Source organism: Pelobates fuscus, chromosome 2, assembly GCF_036172605.1.
Source record: "Pelobates fuscus isolate aPelFus1 chromosome 2, aPelFus1.pri, whole genome shotgun sequence".
Lineage (NCBI taxonomy): Eukaryota > Metazoa > Chordata > Amphibia > Anura > Pelobatidae > Pelobates > Pelobates fuscus.
In genome coordinates, this window is record NC_086318.1 from 86,594,100 (window position 1) to 86,601,757 (window position 7,658).

Genomic DNA, 7,658 nt, shown 5'->3' on the forward strand with positions numbered 1-7,658 from the left:
ATGCGTATTTCAGGGTAGAAACCAAAGAAAATCTTGGGGGACCGGGCAACCTTTTATTTAAAAAAAAAAAAAAAAAAAAAAAAAAAAAAAACACAACCCCACTGTTCTTCCTCAAACTTCTCAAATCAAGTCGAATAGGGGCTGATGTATATTACTGTGTAGGGAGTCTATTAGTGGAATGGATCAATTCAATTGCCCTAGTCCCTTTACCCATTTATGTGGAGTTCAAGGAACACATTCCCATTGTTTTATGCATGCTGCCACTCCCTGGGTATACAGTGCTTTACTTTGAGTGGCAAAAATAAACAAAGGCAAGTAAAGAGTCACAAACTAGTGGCGCATATTACCACACACAAAGAAAAAAATTATTATTATTAGAAATAAAACTACTAAACGTGTACAGGCAAAGCATTATATAGAAACGCAATCATTTCATTAACATAACATGATAACGATAAACAGTCGTTATTACACAAAGCGACACAATTAACCAGCTAGTATAGATAGAATTAAAATCTGATATACGTTGGTAGCAATTCCATGACAGAACTCTAAATGTGGACTTACAGTGTAAACATTCAAAAGGTTTCTATGGTGATTGCTCCAAGTTTAGATCTTTACCCAGCTGCTCTTTGCACATAGCCCATCATGTATCTCACTCATTTCTGTTACCATCAGCACAAAACGTGTCCACCCCTTATCAGGGAGAGAAAATGGTTACAAATCCCATTCTAAACAAACCAAGAATGCCTGTGAATCACTGTACATGCCAGCTATATCATCACACCCAGCACATTGCCCTAGGCTGGGACAAATGTTCTGGTGCAGCTAGCAAGCAGCTCTTGGCGCAGGCAATGCAAAGAGCAGCAATAAGCAGAAGTGATAAGAAGTGTAGTGCTGGATGGGGATGATAAGGACAGCACTAGGCATGGCTTATAATAAGTGCAGCGCTAGCTGTGTACAATTAGTGCAGTGATGGGTGTAAATACTAAGTGCAGTGTTACATGCAATGCTACGTGCAGGGCAAGTGTGAATAATAGTCATAGTGCTAACTACGGATGACAATAAGTAGCGCTGGTTGTGGATGGTAATCATAACAAGTGTGCAGCACTAGCTATGGATGATACGTGTAGATAATAAGAGCAGTGCTAGCCGAGATAGATAATAAGAGCAGTGCTAGCCGAGATAGATAATAAGAGCAGTGCTAGCCGAGATAGATAATAAGAGCAGTGCTAGCCGAGATAGATAATAAGTGCAGTGCTAGCCGAGATAGATAATAAGTGCAGTGCTAGGTGAGATAGATAATAAGAGCAGTGCTAGGTGAGATAGATAATAAGAGCAGTGCTAGGTGAGATAGATAATAAGTGCAGTGCTAGGTGAGATAGATAATAAGAGCAGTGCTAGGTGAGATAGATAATAAGAGCAGTGCTAGCCGAGATAGATAATAAGAGCAGTGCTAGCCGAGATAGATAATAAGTGCAGTGCTAGGTGAGATAGATAATAAGAGCAGTGCTAGGTGAGATAGATAATAAGTGCAGTGCTAGGTGAGATAGATAATAAGTGCAGTGCTAGGTGAGATAGATAATAAGTGCAGTGCTAGGTGAGATAGATAATAAGTGCACTGCTAGGTGAGATAGATAATAAGAGCAGTGCTAGGTGAGATAGATAATAAGAGCAGTGCTAGCCGAGATAGATAATAAGAGCAGTGCTAGGTGAGATAGATAAGAGCAGTGCTAGGTGAGATAGATAAGAGCAGTGCTAGGTGAGATAGATAAGAGCAGTGCTAGGTGAGATAGATAATAAGAGCAGTGCTAGGTGAGATAGATAATAAGAGCAGTGCTAGGTGAGATAGATAATAAGAGCAGTGCTAGGTGAGATAGATAATAAGAGCAGTGCTAGGTGAGATAGATAAGAGCAGTGCTAGGTGAGATAGATAAGAGCAGTGCTAGGTGAGATAGATAATAAGTGCAGTGCTAGGTGAGATAGATAATAAGTGCAGTGCTAGGTGAGATAGATAATAAGTGCAGTGCTAGGTGAGATAGATAATAAGTGCAGTGCTAGGTGAGATAGATAATAAGTGCAGTGCTAGGTGAGATAGATAATAAGTGCAGTGCTAGGTGAGATAGATAATAAGAGCAGTGCTAGGTGAGATAGATAATAAGAGCAGTGCTAGGTGAGATAGTGCAGTGCTAGGTGAGATAGATAGTGCAGTGCTAGGTGAGATAGATAATAAGTGCAGTGCTAGCTGTGATAGATAAGTGCAGTGCTAGCTGTGATTGATAATAATAATCGCAGAGTTCTATGCAGTTAATAATAAACACACATTACTCCCTATACTCTGTATATAAAGTTCTTCTCGCCGGCCCCTCCTCCTACCTGGCAATGTGCTGGGCCCGCAGCTCCTTCACCTTCTTTCACCGAAACTCCAACCGACACTAGAGACTGCACTCCGGATTGGACGCTTATCCCTCGGAGGGCGTGGCATGCTGAGTGGGCGTGAAGCCGGAGGCGAAAACGGGAGGAGCCAAGTTCCAGAGCTGCATTCCGCCCATACAGCCCTGGGTTGCCAGGGGTGGCGTCTCCGTGACGTCACGGTCGAAGTGTTTGATTGGCAGATGAGCAACAAGTCTGGGTCGTCTTTTTTTTTTGTAAGTTACAGGGCTTCCAGAAGGCGTGTCCTGGGCGGATCATTACTAACTTCTCATTGGTTAGAATCAAAGTGGAGCCCAGTCAATAGCTGCGCAGGGATGACGTTTTACTCAGTGATTACGGAAGCCATTTTGGCGAAGACCATGGACTAAGTTTCCAAGTAATTTAGACTCCGGCAAAATGGCCGCGGTCTTCCAAGTTTTAGCATACCTAACATGCCTGCCTGTACAGAGGGGAGAGCCAGCTGCTCCTCATTACAGGAACTCTGTGTTTTATGGGAGCATGCAGCAATGAGACACACACACACAGTCATTGCTTTCTCTTTCAGCAGAGCCTTAGTAAACTCATTTAATATAGTTTGTGTTTAGTCTAGCCTACTGCATGGGGTAGGCAGTATTCAGCACTCCCAGATATTGTGAACTACATCTCCCACACTACTCCTACAGCCATAGTACGGGCAAAGTATCATGGGAGTTGTGGTCCAAGCACCTAGCCCTGCAAAAGGTTGCCTACCCCGGGTGGTACTTGCAATGTTTACACCAGCATAACTTTTAATTTATTAAAATATCCAGAATCTCAAAAGCCCACAGTCTTATAGTTCTAATCACCAATCCTGGTCCTTCCATTTGGGAACTCTGTGCATTTTGCATAATCCCTAGCACTTTAAAATGAATCCTGTACAACTTTCAGGAGACCCCATGATAGGAACACTTCAAACCAGCTTTGCACTTATTGTGCCCTCTGTGGGACTGGGCTGACAGTCCTATCAGATGATTCTTGCAGGCCAACAAACCATTTGTTTAGGAAACAAAAGCAATATTTTATGCAAGTTTTTAACTTGATTCCCTTGGGTGGAAATTTATCCAACGTTTTGACTTACCTTTGCAGCAGTATTTTGAGTGGAGGGATGCATTTGAGCATGGATAAAATGTGTTTTAAGTGGGTATTGGTTAGTCCATCCTGCCATCCCTGTATGCCCTTGTAGTGGATTATCTAGGAATCCATATTGGTTGATAGATCTGTTTTGCCTGTGTAGGCCAGACCACAAGGGCATAGTAATCTATAGTTTTCCATATCTTCAGTGTGGGCTACGTAGTGCCATATGTGTTTTATTTTTTTTGTTTGTTTTTTTCTCCCCACTGTGTGCATGATAAAAGTACTTACCTGGGATCAGGATCCCACAGGTGAGACAGCTCAAGCAATTGTTCATACAGGATTATATAATTCCTTGAGTTATTGTAACTGTGTCTGTATGAACATATTGGTATTTCAAGTTATATCCTCTACAAAAGCAGAAATGCAGGGAGAGCAGTCACTGGCCATAGTTTGCAAATTTTGGACAATGGTTTTCAGTTGACCTGAATCTGTGGAAAACATGGTTGGGAAGATTAATATATACTTTTTAGTCTTGCTTTTTTTTTTCGCTGTGGCATTTATCCATCTTTAAAGGTTGAGTCTCTGTATCCATGTTCTGTCCCAACCGTTCCAAGCTTGCTTCCCTGACATCCCACATTCGGGGAAAATAAATATTTGTACTCCGCAAGCATGGTGCAAGCACATCAGAAGCACTCACACTGCACTGACTGCAAACAACACATGAGCATACAACTTTAAATTTTTTTAATTTATTTTTGTTGTTTTGTCATATATTGTACTTGTATCAGGATGCATCATATGCATTTGCTATACGTTTATGTTACATGTGGTATTTAACATTTGACTTCCATATTATTTATGCAGTTGATTATCTCTGCTTCTCCTCATGGGCGTCTTGCATTAAGACATCACAGATTTTTTTGTAATAAAGTGCATACATTGACATAGGAACTCATTTCAAAACACTTCACCCGTCTGCCACGGGTGTAGCAATTCGTGTGTAAGAGATAAAGATAAGAATATCTGAGAGAAGAAAAGAAAAGACGACGACAAAAAGGTCATATGGTCGGAGTTCGGGGTGTAAGGGTCATTCAGGTTTGTTAGTTAGGTTTCTGCTATAGGAAACTTGTAGCATACACAATGGTTGGCCTGGCAGGGGTTTGTATCTTCGTAATTTCATGGTTTTGTGTCTTGCTGTGTTGGAGGGTCGGGGTTTTTGTTACTGGGTACAGGGGTACAGGGTCTGACCCTCCCAGCCATTTACAACTCCCATCTCTTTTCATACGATTTCATCGTGCCTCTAACTTGCGCTGGAGCATACTACTTTTAACAGTACTCTGCACATTTATACCAGGTTGACCCCCATTTTATACCTGATCTTAAATTACAACTGGACAAAAAAAAGTCTCCTATGGTATGGAAGGTGTTAAATGTGACGGTCACACCAGTACGAAAAGTGAAACCAACCCTAGAGACACTACTGGGTTCACCTATGGCATATAGCTGCAACATTTTGCTAAATTAATATAATTAAAACAGACTGGGAGTTCAATACAATATATAACCTATAGGAGTATTATTATTAAAAAGGGAATAAACACCAAAAAGAGCTGCAGAGTAACACCACTAAATCGTGAGTTTTCTGCAAAAATCGGTTTATTGCGCTAAAAAAAGAAAACCATCAATTTGTAGGTGCAACATTATCTTGGACACTCATCAATGTATGAATAGTCAAGAATTCAAAGTGAAAAGGCCTCTGAATTAAAACTATTAACACTTTATGGAATAACCTTGCCTGAAGAGAACCACCATATCAATGTTTGACGCAATATGATTTGATAATATTGAAAACATATACAAAAACAAAAAAGATCACATGTAAATTTTGTGTAATTGGATGTTCCTAGGCAAAAATTCAAAGTTTAGATGCATTTGATGATTCACAAAAATTAAACCAACCATGAAAACTATACCACATATTTGAAAAAGCAATTTATTCAATGAAAAAGCAATACAAACAATTACATTCTTCACAATAACCCCTCTTTGCTTCACAGTAGTATGTGACGGGGTTAATGAAGAGTTGCAATCTAAAGGAAAAAAATGAATCTCAATATATGTTACCAAGCAAAGCAGGAGTGGTACATCCCCTGTAATACAAGACAGTCTAAGAATATTGTAACTTAGGGGTGGCCAAAAGTAGATCCCACAGATGTTATTGAACTACACTTCCCAAGATTCCTTTCCATCTTTATTACTGGCAAAATATCATGGGAGGTACAGTTCTACAGCAGCAGTGGGTCTACCTTTAGACACATCAGTTGTAGAACAAAAGGTCAATAAGGTATAATGTGTAAAATCTATATATATATACACACTAGAGTTAAAATAGGATTCAAAAAACATTCCCAAATGCACAATAACCCAGTGTATGCATTTATTTGTAAAGATACTTTTAAAATAAAAAGAACTGTATTTCAACGAAGTGTAAATATATTCCATGCTGAATCACATGGAGTCCTCTGGTCATCCCCCCCTCCCCTCCCCCTCAAAAAAACCCCCACAGTACTAACAGTATGGTATACTGGTAGTGGCATGTCTCAAGTATGTTTTGGAGTGAAGGACGTATGTGGTGCATATAAATCTCCCAGCTTTAAAAAGGCACTTGCTTCTATATAAAATGTATAAGAATACAGTCACAGTCAAATACTTTTATGAAACAACAATAAAGGCTCACAGTACATACAAGAATAGCATTTTGCATTCTCTGCTGTGTAGATCTACAAGATCTATTCACTATACGGAAGAGTTTTAGTTTTCAATGTGTAGTAAAACAAAGGGGCGGCTCAGTCCCTTCTGAATTTACTGTTCACACCTACAAATTTCAGCAATCACCAAAGTATAAGACTAGGCTGCCCTTCTTGGGCACCAACATGACATCCATGCCTTTTGTATGGGGAGAAAACAAAACACCACACCTGTTGCAGCTATCTACAGCATAACTCCTCTTTAGCGATGCCTTCCTTTTTCACAAAAAAAGTATTCCTGATCGGAAGGCAAGCATTGTAAACCTAGTCAAGGAGAGATCTGTGTGAGCCTAGTACCCGACTTTACTTTGTCCCCAAAGCCAATCACTGTCCTCTTTCTTTTCTGTACAGTATATACATGCTGCCACAAGGCCAGTTTCCTCAATATACACCCCCCCCCCCCCTCACCACCACCTGCATGTATATTATAGTAATCTTTAATCATCTCACCGGCCATGATGCCAGTGTTACAAAGAAAGCACAACAAAAAAAAAAACTATAGATTTAAGTGTGGAGAAAAATATGGCATTAATAGGACGCAAAATCAAATGCACAAAAGTTGTGTTGGTGCAGGAGTGTCTTATTAATTGCATTTAGTTTTGGTCTCATTCATGCGGAGATTTTCTGCATATTCAATAGGAGAACAGTGATTGGCTGAACGGCTGTGCTACACCATGTACCTTCCAAATTGCATGATGCCTTGTGCAAAGGGAAGGAGTGGAACTGTGACAAAACCAGCAAGATTTGAATGTGGAGAAACCAAAGCATTAATAGGAGGTTAAAACCTTAAGTTATATTGGTACCCAGACTGTTCCTTTCACTCTGTGTTCAAGTACAAGATGGGGCTATACGCAATATTGCTTCCTTTAGATCAAAATATCCTCCCCCATAAAAAAAAAAAAAAATTAAAAAAAATCTTATAAGCATATTATGATATCAAGAGTGGATAAACACCGCCAACTGCTGGACTAAAAGAAAAAAAAAATTCTAAAATATGTGTAATTTCTTCATATAGTATTAAAGAGGTGGTAAAGGTATTTATTTATAGAACAATTTTATACATGTAAAATTAAACGGATTTATTCAGCAGATAGTCTTGCAGCACTGATGCTGGGTATAGAGGAATGCAATGTGGTACCCACCAGTTTCTTACATTGCTATACAATTTTAAAACAAAGGGTAAAAGTTCAATTGGACTGTATCTCTAGATGCCCTTAACAAGGAGAGTAATAGCTCCTGGTATGGTTTTTAATATTTAAGAGTGTCAGAAGCAGTCCATGAAATCATTTTGCCCTATTTTTTCCCCCCAATGTTTTATAGGACTCA

The 7,658-nt window shown here is 39.6% G+C and overlaps 1 protein-coding gene across 1 annotated transcript in view; it reads right to left on the bottom strand.

Moving 5' to 3' along the window:
* The window catches only part of FARP2 (FERM, ARH/RhoGEF and pleckstrin domain protein 2), a 104,412-nt gene extending 101,958 nt beyond the window's left edge, over window positions 1-2,454 (bottom strand). The window contains exon 1 of the mRNA XM_063441677.1: window positions 2,377-2,454. The gene's annotated coding sequence lies outside the window, so the exon portion shown is untranslated. The remainder of the gene's footprint in view (window positions 1-2,376) is intronic.
* Between the last annotated feature and the right edge of the window lie 5,204 nt (window positions 2,455-7,658).